Raw genomic sequence first — 26664 nt, 5'->3', positions numbered from 1 at the left:
CCAGGACGTGAGTATGGCAGCATCATTCTGCTCATGCTCCTTGGCAACTGGTATTCAGTGGGATAGAGTAGGTGACTTGCTTAAGCAAAGGCATATGGAGGGGAGAGGGAAATGGGTCTGAGAAATTTACGTCCCCTGACAAATAAACCTACTGATGTGAATAAATCATGATTCCAATAAAGTATTGGATCTGATCCGCTGTTTAGCACGGGAATAACAGATGAATTTATTATTATGTGATAGCGAAAAGTCCCAAAGTTGAAGGAATCGCACTAAAGTTCACACTTTAATAAAAAAAATCATGAGCATTTAATATTAACTGCCCCTGGTGGCGCATGTCTTAATCGAAAATTCTGAACTCATTGGGAACCTTCTCTAATTTTCGCAGGGTTACTGAAGGAGCATCTCAGCTAGGCAACTGGTAGCTGCACACTATTTCTTTGTCATCCAGGGATAGCCCTGTGCAGTTTAAATCAAAAGCAGAAGAAAGGCTCTTTGTAATATACAAGTTCAGCTTCTCTGTGAAAGCTACACAACCAAAGTTCCCTGAAGGTGTGTGGAGATCTTGGGAGTCTCCACACTAATCATACAGAATACATTAGATGGGTTCGCTATCAATGAGCCATAAGAATTGAATCCTATTTTATTACTGTTATTTAATAACTTGATGCTGGAATGTGTGCTTAGGTGGTGCTGCATGTACACAAAGACACTTAGGACTCACTGACTCATTCATTCGGGATATCAAAATGCCTTGGTACTATATGTGCCTCCTACAAAGCTGAAATTTAGTAATCAAGAAATAGCAATCACTAGAGAAAAACACCCAGAACCTCTGAAAACAGAATGTGTATATGTCTCTCCCTCAAACTGGAGGTGATGTGGGGTTAAATTAAGGTAACCAGATTTTTTTTCAATGAATCCGGGGACACTTTTCAACTTCAATGAATTTTGTATGGGGATTGATTTGTAAATCCAGGGACTGTCCCCGCGAAACGGGCACGTCTGGTAACCTTAGGTTAAATTATATCTTACATCATTCACACTTAAAAAGTACTTGAACTGGCCACTTTTGTGTTACACTTGCACCTCCAGGGGCCTACAGCCAAATAGGGTTGTTTTTTCAGAAAAAGGGGCACTGGGCCCTAGAAGAATTTGGATTTGATATCCCGCTTTATCACTACCCGAATGAGTCTCAAAGCGGCTAACATTCTCCTTTCTCTTCCTCCCCCACAACAAACACTCTGTGAGGTGAGTGGGGCTGAGAGACTTCAGAGAAGTGTGACTAGCCCAAGGTCACCCAGCAGCTGCATGTGGAGGAGAGGGGAAGCGAACCTGGTTCACCAGATTACGAATCCACCGTTCTTAACCACTACACCACACTGGCTCTCTAATCTGGTTTGGGAACACATTCCATATTGGGCCCCCACAGCTGATTTTTCTTCAGAGTAACATTGGCCAGTATAAGCCAACACAAAACAATGTAATGTGTTGTTTGTCCCAAAGTGTACCAGTAAAATATTCTTCCACATCAGCTAGAAAGCTATAATATGAAGCGCTAATCATTCGAGACATTTTGATGACGGGAAATGTCTGAAAATGAGAAATGGTGAAATCTATCACCATCTTGGCTGTTATTTACCTCAGAACAGAGGACACACACACCATTTAAATGGCAATGGCCATCAACTTGGGGGGGGGGGGCTTCAAATATTTAATTTGCTCCTATATTAGGGTGGTTTCCAATATTAATCATACTCAAAGGCAACTTAAATTCTTTATTCCACTGAGCCTTAGTTGGATGTCACTCTTAGCATCCATTTTTCAACATATTATGCCTTTTAATGATTGTCTTTAAATAGTTTAATCCACTGCAGCTTGTAAAGTCTATTTACACTTTCATCCTAGACTGCATTTTTCAGCAGAAAGATATGCTATACACATCACAGAAGCTCCAAATATAGACTTACTTCTTAGCAATGGGATGTGATCAAAGTTTGGAGAGTGCTTTGATATCTTGAATGACAAAAGCTTTATTGTAGAAGTACTGTTGTTGCCATTAGATATCTAACTTGGAAACATCTTTGTCCATCACAATGTGTATTCATATTCAACATTCTACTTAGAACAAACAACAATTGCAGCCATGATTATGTGGAGATGTGGATTTTTAAAAAAACAAAAAAACCTGCCCTAAATACATAAAAAGTAACTTCCTCTCTCCACCACTGTCTCTGTCTGCACAGCACTATAATTTTTTCAAAGCACAATTGATAAGCTGGTTTGTTTCATGATGTAATTTTAAAAAAATAAAATCATTTGCTGGCCTTGTAACGCTGACCCTAGCAGTAGTGCATAAATATTTAGGCAGTTTCCACCCAAGTTGCTTTCTTCCTTTGAATACTAATGCAGGCAGCAATGAATAAAATGAAGTATCGCTGTAATGGAACTAAGGACCAGTCATGAATACCTAAAATCCTCTGTTCGTCAACCAACTTGTTAGCCAAAATTAAAGAAGCCATTACTAATACCTAGGAACCCAAGATTCATTTCATTTCCTAATGATTTCTGAGGTTATACTGTGACAATATCAAATATAATTAACCAAGTAGGCATTAATGTTGTAACAACCAGGAAAAAAAAGCAATAGCCAAACCAAGCCTAAGGCTCGAGACAAGGAATCTAAAGAGGTGTGTGCATATGGATACATTTTATGATGGAATAATCAAAGTTCTAGTTTGAGTTGCATTCCCCATTATGTGCGCCAGGTTCAGTCAGCAAGGAAATGAAGGCAAGTGCCTTGACTTCTCCTTTGTAAAACATCTTGCAATTACCGAAAGTCAAACCTGCACTCCACTTGGGCAGCAGGTCATTTGGGTTCTAAGTTTCAGCCAGACAAAGATAGAGGGATTGTTCGCATTAGATAAAAACTTTTGTTTTTCCGAGTTGTGCTTTTCTTACTAACGCATAAGGGGGATGTGCTATAAATATAAAGCAGCCAATATGTAAAGTACAATGCTTGAGAGGCCTTGCTTTAGGTATTAAATCAGAGCATGTTTTGCATCTCTCCTCCTCTCCATAAAACAAATATGGGGGCTGAGTATGCATTGAAATATTTTGAACTTGCACACCAGTTTCAATCTTCAAGAGAAAGTCTGTGTAACAAACAGAGGGTGTCAAAAGCAAATTAAACCAAAGGTTTATTCATTTGGCCAATAAATCCGTTGTGATCATATTTTGACTAACAATGCCCACCACCCCGCAAAAAAAAAAAAAAAAAAAACCAAGTAAGTTTGGACACCATATTTGGTGGACCCATTGCCCTGTGCCCATTTATATCCATGCACAGATTCCTCTCTGGAGTCGCGACCAAACTGAAATTGATCTGACCCAGTTCCTCAGCACAGTATCTTCTTCCTGTCCCTCTCAACTCTCCTTTCTGTCAAGCCCAAACTTATTTTTGCCTGCCTACGCCTGACATCATGTCTGATGTCAGGTGATTGGCAGCTGGGTGTAGCCAGGCCAAAATGGCCTGGTGGGCCCAATGGGGAGGTGTGGTGGGCTTAACTAGCTCTGCCCATCAATAGTCCCCCCCCCCTGCCTTAACAGACCCAACTGTGGCGATTACGCACAAGGCATACTTAGCAGAGCCACGAGTAGGCCATAAAAGCTATTAGGGTGCCAGAGTAGGGACCTAAATTGTTTCACTGAATGTTGGGAGGATATTTGGCAATACATTCCCATTCCTGCAATTTATTTCCTGCAACAACAAGAGAAATTTCATCCATCCTCCATTTTGATTGGCAGATGTGATGGTGCACACAAAAATACACTTAACTAAATAAAGAAGGAGGAATGAATCTAGGCACTAGGAAACTGCCTTAGACAGAGTCAGAGCACTGGTACAACTAGTTCAGCATCATCAATACTGACTGGCCTCAACTCTCTAGGATTTCAGACAGGCCATTATCGTTCCTGTTTGGAGATGTTGGGGATTGGACTTGCAGCCTTCTGCATGCATAGAAGATGCTTTACCGCTGAGCTACAGCCCTCTCCCAAATGCTTATATATTATTTGGACAGTGGAGGTTTGAGACATGGCCTAATAATATCTCTGTTTCCCCACTTTGCAAAGTCAGTTTATCTGACTTTAAAGGAAGGGGCTTTGCGCTAATCCTCTTGGCACAGTGGGGCTGTCAGAGTCTTCCCAGTTCCCTACGCCAAGCGTGTTGCAAGCTTGGGAAGAGAGTCACAGTATGCCCCTTGTTCGCCAGGTCAGCAGATGCAGCCTGCACATTCAGTCTCTTGGGGACAGGGTCATTCAGCCCATGAAGAGGCATTTCCACGCCAGCTGGCCAGACCTATCTGGAAGCTCCAGATGTAGAAGCAATTGTTCCCTTTGCCCAGCAGGAGCAGCAAGAAGAGAAGCTGCAGCAAAAACGCCAGAATTTGCCTCTCCCTTGGCATCCGCTCCTGCTGAAAACCTTTATCCCCATCTTCAGTGCAGAGATTTCATTTAAATGGGCTTCTCCGGTAACAATTTTCAGAACACCAGGAAGGAATCCAGAAAGCAGCTTTGGGGATGCTTTCTTGAGCACTCAAAGCAGTGCATATGTGATTTATAACCATGCACACAAGCATTAAATTTGGTGTCTAGCATGGAACCACAACAACCTGAGAAGAGCTGGTCTACATATTTAGCAAAAACATGTTGTAGACATTTCATTTTGACCCAGACCAAATTAGACAGTAGGCAGAGAGCTGCATTCCTAATGTTCTTCCTCAAAATTAATCCCTGTTCCATGCAGAGAACTAGCTAACACACCAGGGGGACGTTTAAATTACATAGGGGAGACATTTTAAAAAATACAACCCCCTCTTCCTTGCAGCCTGAAATGGTACATGCCAGGAAGAACTCTGCTACAGGACTCCACTAACATCCAGGTTAGACTACAGCAGTGCACTGTTCGCAGAGCTATCTTTGAAGATTTATCGGAAACCAAAGTACTCCAAACTACAGCCGCTGCTAGATGGCTAACCTAGACCAGCCATGTGGAAGGAATCTTACCACTGCACTTCCTGTTGGTCTATTTCTGAGCACAATTCAAAGTGATTGTGTTAATCTTTAAAGACATTCATGGTTTAGGACTGAAGACCACCTTATCCCACACTAACCTGCCTAAGTGTTAAAATCGTCCTCTGAAACCCACCTCAGGGCTCTGACACTTTCAGAGATTTGATGAAGTGCCTGATGACCAGAGAAAGGGCTTTTTTCCAGTTATCACACCCCATCTGGGAAACACAAGGAGTCTTGCCTAATCCCTACTCTGATTTCATTTCAGTGCCTACCGAAAAACATTTTATCTACCCAGGCCTGTTAATCCTTTAAAATGTGGTTTTAACCTCTGCTGGTATTTAGTCTGTTTTTTATCGCTCTGCTGCTTTAATTTGTTTTAACCATTTTTATCTTCTTCTGAAGTGATGATGTTGATTAATTTACTCAGCAAGTTTTCCTGAAAATGGAAACAGCGACCTGGCTCGCATGTTGCAGTAAGCCGTAATATGGCTTCCCAGAACTGTGCAGGTCCTTTTTAGCTCAGTTCAGTGTAGCAGCTGAGCTAAGAATTGGCTTGGCATGTTGTGTGGACCTGGGACCGTGGTTGAGCTGTCTCCTTAAACATGATCTGTAACCAAAAGCAAACCTTGGCTATAGAATGGAATTAAGGAGGAATGGATTATAGCTGTTGTCTTAGCTGCCATCCCATGCTGAGCTAAAAGGATCAGGGAGAAGCAAAAAGGGTGCCATCTTCTACACAGGAGCCAGCACATTTATGCTTAGCCATGGTTTTGCTCAGCATTAATGTGCAAAGTGCAAACATTCAGATTGAAGGGTTGTTGCTGGGGTTTTTTTTAAAATGACATTTGCCTACAGTTCTTTTTTTGAGGGGGGGGAATACTCCCCTACTTTGCTGCAGCTCTCTTCTGCCTCTCACCATTGAGTTTTCCTTAAGTCTCCTTCTCACCTTTTTGTTCCTACTCTTCTAAATAAATACTTGTCTCCCTGACTCTTGTAATAAGATCCTCAAACAAAACACAGCAAGCTCTCAAACTGCCTCTGGACAAAAATCATTTCTACTATGAATTCCAGTTTTGCCAGAAAACATACATGAGGTTTGCAATAAATATATATAAATTTAAAAACTCTTCTGCAGATCAAACACTACTAAAATATTTAGCCTTTTCCTCTCGCTGTTTCAACATTTTTACTGTTGCCATTTGATATGATGAATTCCGATAGGATCCAACCTGTCAGTGGCTGTTTATCAGTTTCTGTCTGGTATATAAGGGCAGTTCAGCAATCCCTATTCTACTCTCCTACCATTTAATTATCAGTAAGCAAGTTAGTTACCGTTAGGAATCTTTGTTACAGAGAGTAAAGGAAGAGTTTACACACAAAGGTAAACTGTCCAAAATTATTCTAATCCAGAAAAGAAACATTATTTTATACAAAGACAGAACTACAATCAACCCTCTAGATGTTTACTACAATCAAACAATATATAAATGTTGTTAAACAAATTTTATTAATTCAAGGCAGGAGTGCCCCCTCCCAAAGCAGATTCGTATTGAATCCTCCTTTGTAACTTTGTAGTAAAGCTTCCCTGTGTCTAATTCCTGACACCATAAAGTTGTACACACTTCCTCACTCCTAACAATATTATTACACACTGGCTGAAGGAGGGAAACAAGGCACATTCAATTTCAGCAACAGCTCTGGGTTAATTATAGTTCAAAGAACTAGACCAAGCTATAAGAGTTTGGCAAAGACTATTTTCTCCTCAATGTTTCTTTGTGCCCAGAATGTAGAAAGGAGAATTTGCTCACTAAAGATCAATTTTTTAAGCATGTGGGATTGTATTTTCAGGTTGCTGTGCCGTAGATTCCCCTAGTGGCAGCCATGGGTAATTCTCAGTCTCTCGATCTCAGTTTCCCATATGTAAAAGGAAATAGAAAAAGATGGAAAATGACTTCTTTGCACAAATCACCAATGGCACCACATTACAAAAGCAAGCAAAATGGGGATGCCTCTACAATGTCAGTTTTTTTCAGAAGGGATTCAACAACATACCAAAACTTTAGGTTTGCACATTGGAAATGGGCTGAAGTGTTCTGTTTCCCTAGCAGAACAAATTTACTTTTTCAAAAAGAAAGGACTGTTTGCTGTTAGGGAATTGACAGGGAAATGCACTGAAAGTGTGGGATGAACACGTAATAAACAGGAAGACCTCACAGACAAATCTGGATGAAGGTTTATTGTTACATAACTGCCCCGTAAACAAATCAGAACAAATGCTCAGAAAGATTGAAACAGGGTAACCACCGCAGGCCAGTTAAGGTGAAAGCTTTGTGCAAGTCAGACAAGATGATGGTACAGTGGTACCTCGGGTTACAGACACTTCAGGTTACAGATGCTTCAGGTTACAGACTCCGCTAACCTAGAAATAGTATCTTGGGTTAAGAATTTTGCTTCAGAATGAGAACAGAAATCACGCCGCAGCAGCAGCAGGAGGCCCCATTAGCTAAAGTGGTACCTCAGGTTAAGAACAGTTTCAGGTTAAGAATGGACCTCCAGAATGAATTAAGTTTTTAACATGTAACATTGTACTTTAACAACTGGAATGGCCCAAGTGCTTGCCTGCTCTTCTGTGCTCAGTTTGCAGATAAATAGATAGACAGCACAGACTGTCTATCTGCCCTGAAACAGTGGGAACAGAGAGTTCTTAAGTGGATCTGCAGCTGATGGAAGTGATAGAAAGCACCCAAGATGGGCTGTATCTATTTAAGGACAGTAGGCCATGTGTCAAAACACTCAAAGGGATTTTAAGTTCATAGTACCAAAAGTGGGTCTTCAAGGCCACCCAAGGAAGTGGCATTGCATCTCACTTGATGGTCTGTCAGAAGTGCTAGGAATTCAGAAAAGAGCTTAAAATGGGGGCTTTTTGCCGATTGTTCTCTAAGCAGAAGTTACACTTCTCTTCAAAATGAAAAAGGAAGGAAAAGCAGTTCTGGAGACTCTTTCAAGAAAGCATACATGCTGTCTTTCAGGAAAACTAGAGAATCTATGGGGCATTGCCAAGAGACAGATGAGAAACATGAGACCGAGCAATGCAGAAGAGCTGAAGGCTGCTATTGAAGCATCCTGGTCTTCCATAACACCTCAGCAGTGCCACAGGCTGATAGCATCCATGCCACACCGCATTGAGGCAGTAATTGATGCAAAAGGGGCCCAAACCAAGCACTGAGTACATATGCATGCTTCTACTTCTCAGAGGTCCAATAGTGGTCTATTTGCAATCCTTGTTTTGCTGATTTCATTTAATATTCTAATTTTCTGAGATTGTTAATTTGGCGTTTTCATCAGCTGTACGCCATGATCATCACAATTGTAACAAATAAAGGCTTGACATATCTTGCTTTGCATGTCATGAGTCTATCTCATATATTAGTTTCACCTTTTAAGTTGAATTACTGAAATAAATGAACTTTTCCACAATATTCTAATTTTCCGAGTTTCACCTGTATGTCTGATAATGAACTCCTCCTTTGAGAAGTTTGAGCTTGTCATCAAATGGCTTCTTCCCAAATCTGTGTCCCAATATGTCCTCAGCCAGGTGGTAAAACCTCTGTCTGGACTGTAACACATACTGAATGTTCTTCCACACAAAAATACAAATCCCTTCCCACTGAAAGTGAGGTGTCAGGGAAAAGGGTTCTAATCTATGTTTCAAACATAACCTCACCATAGGAACAAATATGAATCTGTCCAAATGGAGAGCTTTTGGAAGGAAAAAGCTAAACACCTGTCCAGCTTGGCTTAAAATGTGAGACTGGCAGGCTCCAGACTCAGGGTATGGATGTCCATAATTGCCCTTTTATGAATATAGTGGGGTTTAGCTGTGCTTTTCTGGATGGAGTCATCACATTTTGTCCTATCTACTCAACCCCCAGCACAGAGTGAACTTGTTCTAAGCATGCAGCCATTTTTTTAAATAGAAAGACCGTCTTCAAGATACTGTTCCCCTGTGTGAACTCCCAAATTGCCCAGTTCTGTTCTGGCTTTGTGAAATCGGCCTGAACCAATGTCCACCTTGGTGACATTATTACTATATTAATACAACAGCTGTCATGACAAGCTGTGTTAAGGACACAGTAGGGCTGTGAAACTTGACTAACTAGAGAAGAAGGCCTGGGCTGTCATTATTATGCTGGACACACAGCTACATAGCATCAGGAAGCCCTCACTTAACCAGACCATAAGGCCACTGAAAGAAGCATGTGCTTTTAATGTTCCACTGTGGGGCATAATAAATAAAGAGCTGTTCTTAATTTGCTGCCCTGTCTCCTTAATTTGAATGGCCTGAGTGGGGTGGTCTTATTTATTCTGCAATGAACAGACTGAGGAAGTTGCCTGCTGGCAAACATAGGAAAGGACACTGATATGTGTCTCAGCATGGAAAATGGGGCCACTTTTGACCATTACAATTTCATTGGACCGCTAGTTATACCTCCCAATTGTAAACATCCTCAGCCCCAGAAAATAATACAACTGACAAAGAAAGTCCCAGGCTCATGGTCAGTGACTAGTTCTCCTAGAGGGTAATTTTGAGAAGTGATAGAGGAGTGGTGGGTCAGTGCCTCAGCCTGCATCACCTAAAGGGGCCTTGCCAATTCGTTCTGTTGGCAGATCTCAGCAATCTCTGCTGAGGCTAGAAGGGTACAGCAGCAATAGACATCTTGTCCCTGCTCTCCTCCTTTCTGATCTGGGAAGGCACTGCAAGAGGATTCATAAGGGAAAGCAAGCCTTGTGATTCTGTCTTTGAGGTAGATGAGGTTAAGAGATAGCAATCAGCCCAAAGTCATCAAGTGACCATCCTGGAGGGATTTGCAGCTAGCCAGTCAAAATCCACTACCCACTGTGGACAATCCCTCTTTCTCACACACTTTGTGCTGTCACACACAGAGATCCCATCGCTTTCTGACTGGATTGTCTTCTCTAGGCCTATGAACACATAAACACTGATGCCTTCAATCAGGTCATCAAGGACACTTTTGCCATCCATACTCCCTTCCTTTGAGCATGCCATGTGGTTAAGAGGAAAGAGGGGAAATTCTCTGCCATTGAACAGTCTGTTTCCTGAAGCAAATTGTGACTCCTAAGCCTCCATCTGGTTGTTGTCCTGCTTTTTATAACGCAGCATAATAGAGCTATATGCAAGAGCCAGTGTCAACTTGAGGTCAACTTCTCAACAGCACACATCCAAAGCTCTTTTTAGCAATATTCACCACTGCAGGTTTTGCCTGAATGTTTTTCACACTGGTATGTGAAAGAACTGTGCTTTTCGGGTAAATAAACATCTAAATGCGCATTTAACTGTGTTTTTCCCTTTTCCAGATACAGAAATTAACATGACAGTATAAATCTATTAAACACTGTTGCCCTGGAAAGCATAATTTAAGGTTCCACATAGTGTGCTGGACAAGAGAGGCAAACAGCAAGCTAAAGCATTGGTATTGGTTTTACAGTATTGGTTTTACAGAATCTCGTATCAACAACAAATTCCCAGAAGTACTATGTTGTGTATCTTGGGTTGCATTGAAACTTTATTATCATTATTAATAATCACAGTAACATACTTTTAGTAGCATCTTGAGTTTCCAGATTTAGCATAAATATTTGACTAGACAAAGCAGGAAGAAACACGCAAGGCAGTAATGTAAATGTGTGTTCTCCAAGTTGAAAAACACACTCCATAGGAATGTAGGAAGCTGCCAGATCCCATATCAGACTATTGGGTCATTTAGCGCAGTATTGTCTACTTGGGTTTCTGGCATTAGCCAGGGGACATGTGGCTACTGGAAGGTGATATCTTCTGCCACCCAAGATAATATCAGGCAGGTTGGCCCTATCCACCAGGCAGAGAAGGAGCAGCTTCCCCACTCCCTGTCTGAGAGAATAATCAGGTGCAAACTGCTAATTTCTCAGGGAATGCAGAAGCAAAGAGAAATGACACTCTGGCCCTGTGCATAGGCCAAGGGGCCAAGGGGCACCAACAGCTATTCAAGCAAGAAAAATAATAAGGGAAGATGAGTGTAGCCTTCACTGGAGAAAATGTCTACTTATAGCAGGGATGGCTAACCTTTTTTGCACTGGGGCACGGACCCATGGCCAACTCTTCAAGGGCCACATGGTAAAGTAGGCAAAGAATCTTAGAATTGTAGATTTGGAAGTAATCCAGTTCAACCATATGCAATGCAATAATCTCAGCTAAAGCATTCCTAACAGATGGCCATCCAAGCTCTGCTTATAAACCTCCAAGAAAGGAGAGTCCACAACCTCCAAAAGGAGTCCGTTCCACTATCAAACAGCTCTTTTCCCCAGTTCAAAGCCAAACAACTTCCTTAATCCTCCCCAAATTCATTCTATTTCTATTTGCTTTTACTTTTCAACTGAACTTAAACTAATTATTTTCTGAGTTAGTCCCTCAACATCCTCTACTCCCACCACAAATTCCTTGAGCTTTTTTTTTTTTGCAAAGCTTTTTTTTAAAAAGGAAACTCACCAAAAATGACACCGCTGACATGCCTTGACATACATCCAGATTTTCCCAGACTCCCCACCCCCTGATTTCCACCAAAACACTGCTTCCAACTACAGTATTCCAGATATATCCGGGAAGTTCCGGACATATGGCAACCCTATCATTGCTCTTAGCCACTCGTATTAACTTCTGGTTGCCTTGTTTCTCTCACTTTGATACCTTCAGCAGGACTTGGGAATGATAGTTAGTCTCTGGCTGCTGAAAGCATCACAGCAGGAGCAACAATGCAGCCAGCAGTTAATAGAAATGAAGTGAATAATCTGCTAATGAGTGGAACTATTAATAGCTACCTGCAAGCAGTAATAGGAAAGAATCAATTAGACAATTTGAAGGTTTCTTTGGAAGTCCAGATTGAATTAAATGAGTGTTGGTTACCCAAGGGAGCTTGGGGAGCCCCAAGGAAGGTAATTAACTGTGGGGGGAAATGGGGAGAAATAGGGAGTCTGTCAATGTCATAAGCAATTGTGTGGTCATCATGAGCAACCCAAAACCTCATTGCAGGCAGCTTCTGAGCCATGGGGGCTTGTTAACCACACCTGACGTAGCTTACCACACATCTCCTTTCTCTACATTTCCCAGTATTTGAATTATGTCCACATTTTTCTGCCATTTCCGCCTTGGGTAAATTTCATGGGTTTTACCTCATATTGTTCACCTTTGTTTTATTAGGTGTTTTAATCCATTTCTAATTCTGCAGACTTGCACAGTTAACTCGCTAATGACTTTTCCTGGCCCCCAGCCACTGCTTACATTTATATGGGGAAATACACTGGTATGTTTTGGTGCAACTGATGGTAGACTTTTGGGGTGGCAACCAATTCAAGTCTTTACGTTTCTATGCCACCTGCCCTTTAATAATTCAATTTCTTACATTATAATATATTTCCATAATTTATAAATTATATTGAAATTCATTTGCCCTGAAGCATCAATGCTAGACCTTGTTGAAATACTTGAGAATGGGTGAAATAGCTTACAGTTTGAAAAAATAAAAGCATTATTCAAAAGAAACAGACACCTATGTCCTCCTAATACATTAACACACCAGAACCAAAATAGCAAACAAATAGTTGTGTGGCCTTCATTCACACCACCAGCAATTAATTAAGTGGAGCTTTACTTGGTTTATCTCTAAATCGAAGTTGCAGTTCTGGCCCTTAGTGCAAGGAAAAAATGAAACACTGGTTTCATGATTAGTGGTTTGAACAAACCACCATTTGTCAAATTGCAACAAGTGGTCATTTATTTCCAATCAGGAACTGAACTTTCACATTGACCTTGGGTGTGAAGGGGAGGAAGAACATGCAAGCCTGAGGCTTGTGCACGTAACAGCAAATCATGATTTGTTACTACATCTGAAACAGACCACTGGGATGTAGAGCAAGATCAAAAAGCCAATTGTTAAGTTGTGGGTGAACATATCAGACGACACAGCGATTCTTCAAACAGCTCTTGTTTATTCACAGGCCAGAACAGAACTGAACTAAAGGGTTCAGTCAGCCTGCTTATATAGAGCTCCAGTACAACGTAACTGTAACAATTTTCTAAAACTATCCAATCACTGAACGTCACTTTCGATCCCTTATTTGAATGACTGTCTACAGTATCCCCCTGCTGGCCCAGGGTGAGAACTTCAGTACATAACACCAATGGTCAGCAAACTGCTGCAGCAACAGGATAATGCAGATTTCCCCAACACCAGACTATTTAGATTTTGCTTTCTTTCTTTTTTATTATTTTTATAATAATTTTTATTCATTTTCCAAACACATAATAAAGACAAACTAAACACAAAACAAAAACATACAAAACATTTAAACATGTATAACTTCATAATCTTATTTTCATGCACCTTCTTTCCTTCAACTTCCCCATACCTCCCCATCACTGCATCCTTATTTTACGATTCTTTAGCAACCCTTAAGTCAATTTATCTATAATTCCCTTTCATTAAGTTTTCTTTAATTTATTAATTACAGCTGTAATTCTCTGCTTCTTACCCCTTGACATCTTAACACTCCTCAATTTTACAACAGTTTTAAAGATATATTTTGAATTTCTTCCAGTCCTCTTCCACTGTCTCCTTCCCCTGGTCGCGGATTCTGCCAGTCATCTCAGCCAGTCCCATAAAGTCCATCACCTTTGTTTGCCATTCTTCCAGAGTAGGTAGTTCTTGCATCTTCCAATACTTTGCCAGAAGAATTCTTGCTGCTGTAGTAGCATACATAAAAAAAGTCCTGTCCCTCTTTGACACCAATTGGCCAACCATGCCCAAGAGAAAAGCCTCAGGTTTCTTAGGAAAGGTCCACTTAAGGACTTTCTTAATTTCATTATAGATCATTTCCCAAAATCTATTTTCTATTGGGAAATAGATTTTGCTTTCTGTTCATTCATAAAACCAGGCTTACTTCCTTCAGTCATATTCTTCACAACCTGACCAACTGAATTTTTATCAGAATGGCTTTGATAATGAAAGTAGATGAGCATTCTGGCATGAGATGTATTTAAAAAAAACATATAAGGAGAAAAATAGCTATACCAGCATAAGCCAAAGTCCCTGTTTCATTAATATACTAAAAGCAAGGCTGGCAAGCGCCCAGGTGCTTGGTCACCCAAGCACTTGGAAATGATTTTTTATGCCTAGGAATTTGCAGTATTTTTACCCCCAGCCCTGTCTAAAAAGAGGAATCCCGTGCCCAAACTCAAGATTAAAAGGATAAAGCTTTTATTCATGCCTCTAGCTTAAAGGGTTTGGCAAAGCTAATAAATTAGCTGGTAGTAAGCAAGAGCAGGGATGCCAAGTCTCAAGGTTTACCTTTGATGTTTTGCACCAGAATTGGTTCTGAATGCAAGACGGAGGCTGTTGAAAACAGTTATATCAGAGCCAATGCCAGACTTGAGTGGGCCCAAGGCATATTGCCATCAATGCCCCCCTCCCACACACACTGCCTCTTGCTGCCCGGGCCTCCAGGCTGCCACTCACTGTCGCCTTCCCAACATGCTTTAGATGCAGAACTTGGTATGCAGTACAGTGGTACCTCAGGTTAAGTACTTTATTCGTTCCGGAGGTCCGTACTTAACCTGAAACTGTTCTTAACCTGAAGCACCACTTTAGCTAATGGGGCCTCCTGCTGCCACCGCGCTGCCGGAGCACGATTTCTGTTCTCATCCTGAAGCAAAGTTCTTAACCTGAAGCACTATTTCTGGGTTAGCGGAGTCTGTAACCTGAAGCGTATGTAACCCGAGGTACCACTGTACTCTTAGATGTAAACTGCTTGGCGGCCACCATTTTCTATTTCTCAAAAGAAATGCCTTGCATTTTGAAACATGTGAGACAGCGGCTGGCCCGCACAGATCAGAGGCAAGCAATGGATCAAAAACTACTGCCAACAGGTAAGCCCATCTGGGCGGCAGCAGCCAAATGAAGCTATAGCAGACTAATCTTGGCAAGGCAAACAACAGCTCTAGTGGACATTGCTGTTTTGTGTGAGATCAAGCAGCTGCCTGAGTATGGGGTACAGACACTGGGCCTAAATCATATTTAAAATGCAGGCAACTGAAGTTTATACTCTCCTGATCTATGAAATTTTAAGGATTCTACTCTTTACTCTGCACTGGGCCTTCTCCAGGTTTCTGCATCCAATCATAGCTGTCAACCTTCCCTTTTTTTTGCGTGAAATTCCCTTATTCCAGCGCTGTTTCCCGCTGCTATCCCGGATTGTTAGATATCTCGTAGACTGTCCCCGGGACAGGTGAGGCTGCTGATCCCTTATTTTCGAGGCTGCTGATCCCTTATTTTCAAATCTGAAAGTTGACAGCTATGCATATCCAATGAAGTGAGGAGGAAGGTAGTTACTCGGGTGAAGTGATGGCACCCCAGTTCTGGTATGCTGCCCTCAAGCCTCAGACGGGTTAACTGAGTGTCTGTGTTAGGATCTTTAGGTGAAGACTTTCTTGTTCTTCCAGGCTTTTTATGTTTTTTGGTCTTAGAACGATTTCCCTTTGTTAGTGCTGTTTTACATCAAGTTTTTGCTGCTTTGTATGATTTTAATCTGGGTTTTGCTAATTTTTGTTCCAGAGCTGCTTTTATATTGGCTGCTTTAGTTGATTGCGTTTAATTAGTGAACTAACCAGAGGACATGGTTAAGTGGTACATAAGTGCCAAAAATAAATAAAAAAAAGTAAAAAGCAAAAAGTGAGCAAGCAAAAAATTCATGGTGCACTTTGATTTTGTTATATTGCAGCAATCCGGTGTCTTTGAATATTTGCAAAATGCTCTGCTCTGAATATTTGCAGAATGCTCTGGTCTTCCCTTCTTCTTCTTCTTTTTCTTCTTCTTCTTCTTCTTCTGGGAAGAGCAGAGCATTCTGCAAATATTCAAATATTCAGAGCAAATATTCAAATATTCAGAGTGCACTGTAAATTTTTTGCTTACTTACTAGGAAGGCATATTTTGATATTAGGGTTTGCAAGTCAGAGACTGAGAGTTTCAGAAAGCTACTCCTCAAGCATTTGTTGTTGTTGCTAAGAAGTTATCCATTGATGATTCATTGATCAATTTCCCCCAGTTGCCACTTCCAGGAGCCCATCTCTGGACAAGGTAAATGCCAGATTTACCCACTTATGTCTCCTCATGTGCAAAATTAACCAAATTGCCATGAATCTGGCCCAAATGTTATGCACACACACACGACTCTCCTCCATCCAACTTCCATCAATTAATGTACAGCTGAGGGAGCCGTAGGAGCATCGTCTCTGAGGCCAGCTGGCAGCTCCTGGGGAATGGATGCTGTCTGAAGGCTGCCCGTTGCTGATTCCTCATTTTCAGTGTCAAGCTGTAGTGTGAAAATGTTGGCCTTGGGCTACTACAAAGCCCTTGTTCACAGATCCTCTCATTTTTGTAGTTTCCAACTACTGCCTTCCATGTCTTCCTGGTGCTTTGATCCAGACAAAATTGTAGTGTTCAGTTCAATCACACAGGGCCAAGGCCACTGAAGCAGGAAACTGTTCTCTCTATCTCTCTCTCGTCGCCAAAGACAATTAGTTCCTGCTTTGAAGAAGAATTCTCTGCATGGCAGGCTCTATGGATCCCTATTATAGTTCATTCCTAACCAGAACATTAACTGTCTTGCTTTCCCCCCAAACGACTATATCAGTCTTTTCTAATAGTCAAAGGTATCTACTAATTTTCTCCCTAATGCCAATTCTCATATGATTAGTGGATATCTTGATCAATTACTGGAGAAAAAGTTATTGTCTTGAAAGTTCTCTGTCCTATCATTGTGTCTAGGCAAATAAGCATCCTTGTCAATCAATTACATTAATCACTGCACAACTAATGGTAGAGTTATCATAAATGAGCAAATTAACTTTAAGGAAAGCAAAAAAATTTAAAACAAATCTGAATGGATTTATTGTTTGAGAGGGGGACATCAAGCACTGCTGAATTATACTCACATAAAACACTTAAGAAAACCTGACATTTGAGTTATTGTTCATAACCAAAGACTTATCCATATCCAGAAATTGTATGTATAAAAAGATTTTTCTTTCTCACATGATGAGGCCTACACATTTTGAGAACGATAGACACCACGGTTCTCCTACACAAGAGTTTTGTGGGTAATAAGTCTGAAAACTGGTGACATAAGAGTGGTGCTCTTGAGAGTAAGAAACGGCTAGCAATGAGCAACTCAGTTGGCAGCTTACTGAAGGGACTAAAAGGCTCATCTTAGTGGGAAAAAGTAACAGACCTGGGGGGGGGGAAATGCTTTAATTTAAAATGTTAATAATACTGGACATCAAGAATTCAACATAATGAAATCACAGCTACCACAAAATGAAAGAAAGGACAGGAATCCCAACTTGAATAAAATATAAGGAGGCCCATATAAGCCCCACCCTGCATCATCAATCACACGATTTGAATAGCAATGCCTTTCAGCTTTGGGGGGGGGGCTCCCTCAAATATTTTTTTGGGGGGTGGGCAAAGGGACCTTGATTCCTAGGAACTGGCTCCTGGGGAGGAGGATGAAACTTGGAACAAGCAAACTAAAACAGAGAAGTGACGAGGAACAGAAATAAACAAAAAGCAATAAGCACAAATACACACATGGTGCATTTGTAGGGGGAGTGGTTTGCACAACCACATGGAGAAAGAAGAGGAAGCAAACTGAAATGTAAATAAATAAGGAGGTGTTGTTTGTTGGAAAACCGAATAAAAAGGAACAAACAGATAATATGGAAAACAACTGAACAATGATCCTATACTGAGCTCTCCTAAAACTTGCAAACTAAGAACCAATCTAATACAATTGGGGGATTTTTTTGGGTGGAGAAGAAAAGAACAGCAGTGGAATGGAAACAAATTGAAGTATTGGCCTCCCCTACTCCACCCATTGTTGTATACAATTGCTTTCTACATATTTGTAACAGATGCTGGTGAATGTACGCACAGCACAGCATAAAAGTGACTGCAGTAGGTAGGAGTGCCTGTGGATAAGACACTGAACAAATGTCCCGGCCAGGAGCTGAAGACCCCTGTGGGTGATAGCAAAGTGCTTAACTACACACACCGGGAGGAAGGGGAGGTTGTTAATTTACTCTAACAGTTGAATCATCTGAAATATATATAAAAATAAAATAAATTGTCCAGTAGCACCTTAGAGACCAACTAAGTTTGTTCTTGGTATAAGCTTTCATGTGCATGAACACTTCTTCAGATGCTGAATCATCTAGCACAGCATCAGGGTCCCCCTCCACACAGAACATGGTCCCTTTGGCCCCTGCCCTAAAATCCCAGTCACAATTTTAGCTTAAATGCATTGTAAAATGAGTGTAAGGTCATCTCTGCTTGGCACCCCAAATTTCATGACAAATATTCAGTGGTCGGCTGCAGTTTTATAACGCTAATTGCATGTTACTAAAACATGAGTTGTAGCTGTGTTTCTTTTCCTTTGCATCACAGAAAGTATCCATCATTGCAATAATGATTAGCCTTTAGATAGCACTTTTCTGAACACCCAAAGCACATCTCTTACACTATTCCTGATACAGTTGCAGCAGCTCAGTACTGCATGCCAGAATGAGGGATTGTGAATCAGTGGCTTGCCTAAGGCCACCTTTACTCAGGTAACTCCAATTTTTTATTGCTCTTTAGACTAGGGATGGATGATTCCATCAATCCAAATTATTTCATTATTAAGTTCAGCTCACCCCATTTCCTCATCAGTTTGTGTTTAAAAAAGATGGGGGAGTTTGGCTTGAAAATTCCTCCTCGTTTCCATGTGCATTTCTTCTAATATACACATTTTTGTTTGCACTTTTTATGCATTTTTGCAGTCAGCTTTCCCTAATATACTGCATTTTTGTATATTATTTTCACAAATATGTGCATTCTTAGCACACTCCTGAATATAAACATTTTTTGTATGAATTTTTGTTGAAAATGTGAATTGCAAAATTTGGAGAAGTGGGAACTATGATGAATAGCTGTATTTTGCCTCATGTGTTCATTCAGGAAATACAAATTAGGTAGAATTGAAAGGGACCACAAGGGTAATCTAGTCCAACCCCTTTCAATGCAGGAATTCTGCCCACAGCTGCCCTGGGTGGGCTCGAACCACCAGCTTGTGGTTAACAGCCAGACACACTGACCCCTTGCAGCACCTGAGGGAGATGTTTTCACTAGCCTACTATGACTAATTAAATGACAGTCATGAAAATGTGAACAAAACACATTCCTTTGGCATCCTTTCTTTGGACCCAGTTCAGGCAGTTGGCAACCCTCCACAATATCATGTAGGGATACCGATAAATATGTGAAATCCTGGGGATCACACAGAGACAGTAATTGTATGGCCAGATTTCTCCTTGGACTATAAAAATGACTGTCAGTATTTGCACAATCGTGGTTAGTAAAAAAGAAAGAAAGAAATGCAACAACCATTCTAATCACAATGTCCCTATGTAAAAAGGTAAAGGACCCCTGGACAGTTAAGTCCAGTCAAAGGCGGCTATGGGGTTGTGGCGCTCATCTCCCTTTCAGGCCGAGGGAGCTGCCTTTTGTCCACAGACAGCTTTCTAGGGCATGTGGCCAGCAGGACTAAACAGCTTCTGGCGCAACAGAACACCGTGACACAAACCAGAGCACATGGAAACACTGTGTATAAGCACACAAGGCAGTGGTAGTTCCTGAAATTGGTGCCTCCACCACACAGACTCTGCCAGATTCACTCTATGCTCTTCCAGACCATTACATGGAGGTCAATGGCTACCCAAAATGGATATTAGTGGACATTCAGTTATTATAAAATTGTGTCCCCAAATAATGGCACCGGTGTAGGCAATGGAACTCAAGGTCATTGTTAGAACACATGCTTTTCATTGAGAAGGTGCCAGGAAAGGTATGGAAATGAAACAGCATGAAATGAAATGAAGGCTTCTGCCAGTCCGTATAGATATACAATCCCAAAGTAGATGGACCAGTGGTCTGACCTGGAATCTCAAGTGAAAGCACAAACACAGAAAGGTACCGAAATATTTTGCTTTCTCAGATCTTCTTAACAAAAGGATGATTACAGCACCACTAGCTGCAATTAAAAAAGTAACCATGCTAACAATTCAAAAGAAATTGAGCAAAGTTTTTACAGCTCAGCAGCAGCTTCAAAAACAACAAACTGTGTGGCACCCACAAGCCCGTGGGAAAGTAATTGACTGTTCACAGTTAACATAATTTAGTGGCTCATCTAAGCGTTATCTAACAGATTACAGAGGACAGCACAGAGTGAACACTGAGCAAGTCACTATGTCTTTTGTATCCTAAAATCTGCTTAAGCATCTTGTTATTATGCTAACCGAGACAATAGAGTCATGATCCAGTGGCTAGATAGTAGTCTAGCCTTGATCATAAATTTTATCCAGCCTGGCAGAAATGTTACATCAAAATGCATCTACCCAGAGGAAAACAAGAGGAGATGAAACATTTCACCAGCAGTGAACATCTAAAAAAACGAAGCAGATCCTCCCCTTCACTTAATCCAAATATCTATCCAGCTCTGTACTTCCTTTTCAGAAGATTATTTCAAGATAGTCAAATTGAGATAGTGCTTATCAGAGAGTGGTAAATTATATGGGCTGAGCTAATGAGATCTACATGTGTACATTCACTGCCCCGCAAAGCCAAAAGTTTAATGAATTTTATAATATATTCAAAGCAAAATATAATTTCGCTTCTTCCAGTAGGAATATATTTTAAGCACATACAGCCTGAAAAAGAAGCAACGGTGCTGAAAATTATGGATTTTATCCCTGGGAACAGAGTTGCAGCTTATTTAATTAGGGCCCTATCTCTCTACTTTGCTTTACATACTGCACTAGGGAAATGGGGACAGTGTGAGGCTTTTGTCTGGAGCAATTGCGCAAATGCATGTATCTCTTTAATGAGGTATATGCAATTCTGCCTGACAGCTGGGGAATGAAATAAAGCCAGGGTCTCTACACTGGCCTGGCTGGGATCAAATTCCCCCAGAGCTCAAAAATGATTCAGCAAAGCGTAGATAAAATGAATCCAATGCTGGCATTGCCTTTGCAAGGTCTCTCATATCGGGTATCATATCCACATCATATGATTAACAACTTCATTTGAACCCCCATCCTAAACAAAGAGGTCATAGGGCAGTTCCATATCATACACAGCTCCACAGTTTCCAGAGTTCCTATGGCAAACTGCTGCATTTAACAGGTATTTCCTGCAGCAAAAAGTATGGAAGGCATACATAACTGCACTTGAATCTTGAAATAACCATGTACCACATCTGGGCACCATGGGCTCAATCAGGGAACCTAGACAGGCATATATGAATGTTTGGAGAGGGCTGCATAACTTCCACACTGTACATGTTTACAACACTGGTGGAAAATGCAGCAGGCATATTGGCTGCATAAGGTGCAGAGAGGAGAACACTTTGCAAACCATCCATAGATGGTACTATATGTTGATTCGTATGGCACAGAGAATTCAAACTATTGGTTTTGCGGCAGCTCTGGAGGACCTGCCCACAGGCCTCTGTATTCTGGGTGGTCACAAGTACTGGCAGAAATTGGGGTGGTTGTTGGACATACACCGGACCTGGACCCAAAACTCTGCATATTATGAATGTCCATTAGAACCAATTGTACACTCCCTTGAAACCTCTCAGTATCTTTTTGTTTCTTGCTGCCAGGTCAGCTATCCGATGTAGATCCTGGCTTCTCCCCTTTCCTCCCTCCACCCCCCTCAAAGAAAGCCATGCAGGCAGCTATCTGATGGAGGGAGAGAGATGGAGAAGGCAGAATCTATATTGGATAGTTGCCTGCGCTGCTTTCTTTGACCGGGGGGGGGGGGGAATGGAGGGTGTTATGTTGTGGGTGAACATATCAGACGACACAGTGATTCTTCAAACAGCTCTTGTTTATTCACAGGCCAAAACAGAACAGAACTGAAGGGTTCAGCTAGCCTGTTTATATAGAGCTCCACTACAACGCAACTGTAACACTTTCTATAACTATCCAATCACTGAACGTCACTTTCAATCCCTTATTTGCATATGTGGACCTGAGTGAACACTATCTACAGTATCCCCCTGCTGGCCCAGGTTGAGAACTTAAGTACATAACAGAGGGAGAAAGGGGAAATTTCAATGGGGGTGACAAAAAAAATTCTGCACCGGGTACCACCTGACTTTGCTACGCCACTGCCAACAGCACTCAAAAGCATGCCTCTGAATGTCATTTGCTGGAAATCAGAGGTGGGGAGAGTGCCTTTGCTCTCAGGTTCTGCTTTCAGGCTTCCCATGGGCATCTGGTTGGCCACTGTGAAAACAAGATGCTGGACTAGATAACCCCTTGGTCTGTTACAGCAAAGTTCTTCTAACATTCTTAAAAGTAAGGTATTATGCTTTTTTTTAAAAAAAAAAAAAAGAAAAAGCCTTAACAGCCGCCTAAAGCTTAAGAGGGAGGGTCCAACCCAAATTATCTAGGAAGAGGATTCTACAACCTCAAAGGTACAAAAGAAAAGGTTCATTTCTTTAGCCCAATCAATCATGCCTCTGACAGTAACAAGATGCCTAGCAGGGCTCCTGAATGTAAGGAGGTGGGTCTTCAGATATCCTGGTCCCATACTGGTAAATATACTGTTACTGTTTGTAGCCTGTGGCTTGGTTTGCAAAGGGAAGTGTGGACGAAAGCTAATGCTCCTTCCTGCCAAATGCCAGGTTATTTTTTAATATTGTTACCTTCCCAATGTAACCAACCAGTCACAGTACATGAACAAAGAAACATGTTGAAATGTGGGATTATGTGAAATTGCCCAGTTGATCATAGCTTTGAACATCCTCAGAGAAAGGCTATCACTGCAAGCAGGAAATAAGGGCTCACTCGGGAGGATCATCTCTGTGTTTTCAATTTTTGTGGTCTGTGCCCAAAAATTATTATACCAGGTGCATTTAGATTTACCTGAACTTCATAGATTGAAAAAGTCATTCCATGTCAAAGGTAAACAGTGGCCCACAATATATAGCAGAAACATACTTTGTGCCACATAGTTATTTTGGGATAATTTTCATTTGGCACCCAAGGTCAATAATTGCTTTCTAGCTATTGATCTCCCACACACCACAATAATGGAACTTTTAAGGTGAACGCTGAAATTTAATGGCTTACCACATGACTTATTAGATCCAACCGTGTGCTGTTAAAGGTTTCATGTACTGTAACAATTGATATTGATTCATTTAGGTTTTCTGACACCCAACAGTATTGCCTAAGGGCATAATTCCACTTCTATTCACTTGAAGGGGAAGTGGACTGGCCCTTTTAGTGTGAGTTTTCCTCCACTTGACTTCAGTGTCACCAGCTGTAAACTCTTCTGTAGCAAGTTAATATCACCAAATACAGGCTGAATTTAAAAGCTCATTGCAAACGCCCATCTCTGATCAATACATTCTGGTCATGCTGGAGTTTTATTTTCCTTACACACTGGGCATTTGAACAGACCCCAAAACGACTAGGCTTGAAAAACATTATGCCCAGAAGTTCTCTCTGAAGAGACGCCATTGAAACAACTTTATGTAGCATTTAGTTCTGTAGACATAGTGCTAGAGCTGGATCTGCAACATACAGCTTCAAATCACAGGTCAGCCATTAACTCATCAGAGCCTCACTCTCTCTGTTCCCCTCCTGCTGCTGCCCCAAATGGAAATTATATTCACCTGTCCTCCAGTGATGCTGTGAGGATAAGAACAGGACTGAGTGCCATAATGTACATGTTGAAGTCGCTATAGATAAAGATTAGCTGTAACACTGACCAGGAGTGGTGATACTAATCTTAAATTAAATTAATTTTAACAGCCCTCCCTTTAAAGCCATCCATGTTGAGCGAACAGAGAGATATGCTCCTCTACCTCCTTCATCCAATATTAGAGCTTGGGGTCATTTAATTAAATTGATAGGCAGGTGGGTTCGGGACTGACAAATTACAGGACAACTTCACACAATGCATAACTTTACATATGCAATTTGTCATTGTAAGAGCTGTCGTGTCCACCTCTAGCTTAGATGCCTTTTTTTTAAAGCATTGAGCAACTTTATGGAGCAGAGGCAGATTTAGGGGAGCGGGACCAGTTTGCCCACACTGGGCACCGAGCAAAGAGGGTGCCACAGAGGGTGCTGCAACAAAGCTAAACAATGGAAGGCGAGAGGCGGAGGGGCGCTATATTTTGGCAATGCACAGGTGCCGTTGAAATTTTAAAGCCCAAAGTCCACCACTGTATGTAGGATAAGACTACGGTGGCCAATAATCTTCTTAGCTGAATTCAGTCTGTGCATCCAGAGGTAGCTTATCCCTGAGCAGGGCCGGCCATATGATGAGGCAGAGTGAGGCAGCTGGCACCTGAAGTAGGAAGAGTGGCCAGAGCTCTGAGTGCCTTGTGGCCCGCCCTGTACCGCCCTGTAACGTGAGACTGCTGCCCTAAAATACAGTGGGAAACTATGTCCTTTCATCAGCAGTAAGATTCAACTACCAGTCCAACTGGCTTCTGACTGTGCCTTGATGGAGAGTGCCATCTTGTCTTCCTCAGGCAGCAAAATGTCTTGAGCCAGACCTGCCTCTGAGTACCAGATGCTGGTAGTAAAGGATGAAGGGATGGCCATTGCCAGTGCTGGTTCAAAGTCCTGAGGGGCCCTTGGGAAAGGTGGTCTTAGTGGAGGACCCAGCTCCTCACAGCTATTGCCACTGCCTGTTCACTGGTCTTTTCTTCTGGGCCCAATAAGCATTCCCTCTCGAGAAGAAGACAAGACAGGCAGATGTGCAACTCCTCTCTCCTATCAGCTTGTTTGCTCAGAGGCAGCAGATGAATGAGGCAGCAGCATCTCTCAAGGAGCGGGCAAAGCCTGGGAAGGAGATACGGTTCTGTAAGCGCAATAGCTTTCAGCCTTCTTTAACTTTGGAGGAGGTTGCTCATTCATTCCTATCCTTAGGTGTTGCAACTACCGATCTACTTTACTCCATTGTGTCCCATGGCCTCTGTGTCAAGACCAGGATAGGATAGGCCTCTTACTGGGGTGGAGGTTTCAGCAGTGCCTGATCATGCCAACCCTGGCTATTGCCATCTTGCTCTGCTTGTCAGGGGCATTTGGCTGATCACAGGTGGAGTTTGAGCGCTGGACTAGATGGACCTTTGAGTATACAGTGGTACCTCTGGTTGCGAACAGAATCCATTCTGGAGCCCCGTTCGCAACATGAGCAGAACGCAACCTGAGTCTGCGCATCTGTGCATGCGCGGGTCACGATTCACCACTTCTGCGCATGCGCGTGATGTCATTTTGAGCATCTGCACATGCATGAGTGGCGAAACCCAGAAGTAACCCTTTCTGGTACTTCTGGGTTGCCGCGGGACGCAACCTGAAAAGATTTAACCTGAAGCAAATGTAACAAGAGATATGACTGTACATAATATAGACAGTTTTTTACAACATTATCACAATGTACCGTATTTTTCGCTCTATAACACGCACCTGACCATAACACGCACGTAGTTTTTAGAGGAGGAAAATCCGTAGGCATGCCACCCGTAGGCATTCCCTCCATAACACGCACAGACATTTCCCCTTACTTTTTAGGAGGAAAAAAGTGAGTGTTATGGTGCAAAAAATACGGTATTTCATGCATATGCTGTTATCTACAATTTTTTTCCCTGAAAGCCACCTACTTTTTATTAAAGCAGGAGAAGGTAGTGTGGTACCCTCCAGATATTGTTGAACTATGACTCCCACCATTCCTGCACATTAGTCAAGCTCGCTGGGATTGTTGAGAGTTGTAATCCAGCAGCATATGGAGTTCAGCATATCAGCTATTCATGTCTTAAATGGTTTGTTGGCAAACCATTCTTCCCAACTCTATTTTAGTGAAAGAAAACTAGTGTGAGCGGAGCACTGGGTACCTTGCTCATGCTCAGCCATTCAAGTAAACAACTCCTCTCTCGAGAGACCAACTTATACCTCTAGTGAAACCACATGCTCTTCTTGGGAGTACCAGGCTGAATACAAGGGAGCCCATATTTGAATGCCCGTACATGTTAAAAACCCAAAAAAAATCCCAGCAAAAGTTCCATTTCCAGGAGAAAGTCCACCCAGGATGGCTAATGCAGCTATCACTCACTCTAAAGCGAAAGCTGTTTTCGGTTTTAGTCAACTTGTCAGGAAATAACTCATCCAGAATGCTTCATTCCTAAAAAGATTGCAACAGTACAAAAAAAGCATGGCAATTGTAAGTGGGAAGGCACAGCGATTCAAAGAATGACACATTAAATTAGGGTTTGCTACCCTTCTCCTGCCTTGCAGAGTGTGACTCATGCTGGATTTGACAAATCAACTGGGGACCATTTTAGCTGGAGTCTAAATCAGGCAAACTAGGCAACCCTCAGGCAAGCATTGAAAAACACACACACACAGCCAAAGATACACACATG

The 26664-nt window shown here is 41.8% G+C and overlaps 1 protein-coding gene across 6 annotated transcripts in view; it reads right to left on the bottom strand.

Annotated features, from left to right (window-relative positions):
* The window catches only part of GRID1 (glutamate ionotropic receptor delta type subunit 1), a 737412-nt gene that overhangs the window by 480000 nt on the left and 230748 nt on the right, over nucleotides 1-26664 (bottom strand). The window lies entirely within an intron of this gene.

This window comes from Podarcis erhardii (genome assembly GCF_964252035.2).
Source record: "Podarcis erhardii genome assembly, chromosome: 5".
Taxonomy (NCBI): domain Eukaryota; kingdom Metazoa; phylum Chordata; class Lepidosauria; order Squamata; family Lacertidae; genus Podarcis; species Podarcis erhardii.
The sequence above is the reverse complement of the archived record's forward strand: the minus strand, read 5'-3'. Positions and strand labels throughout refer to the sequence as shown.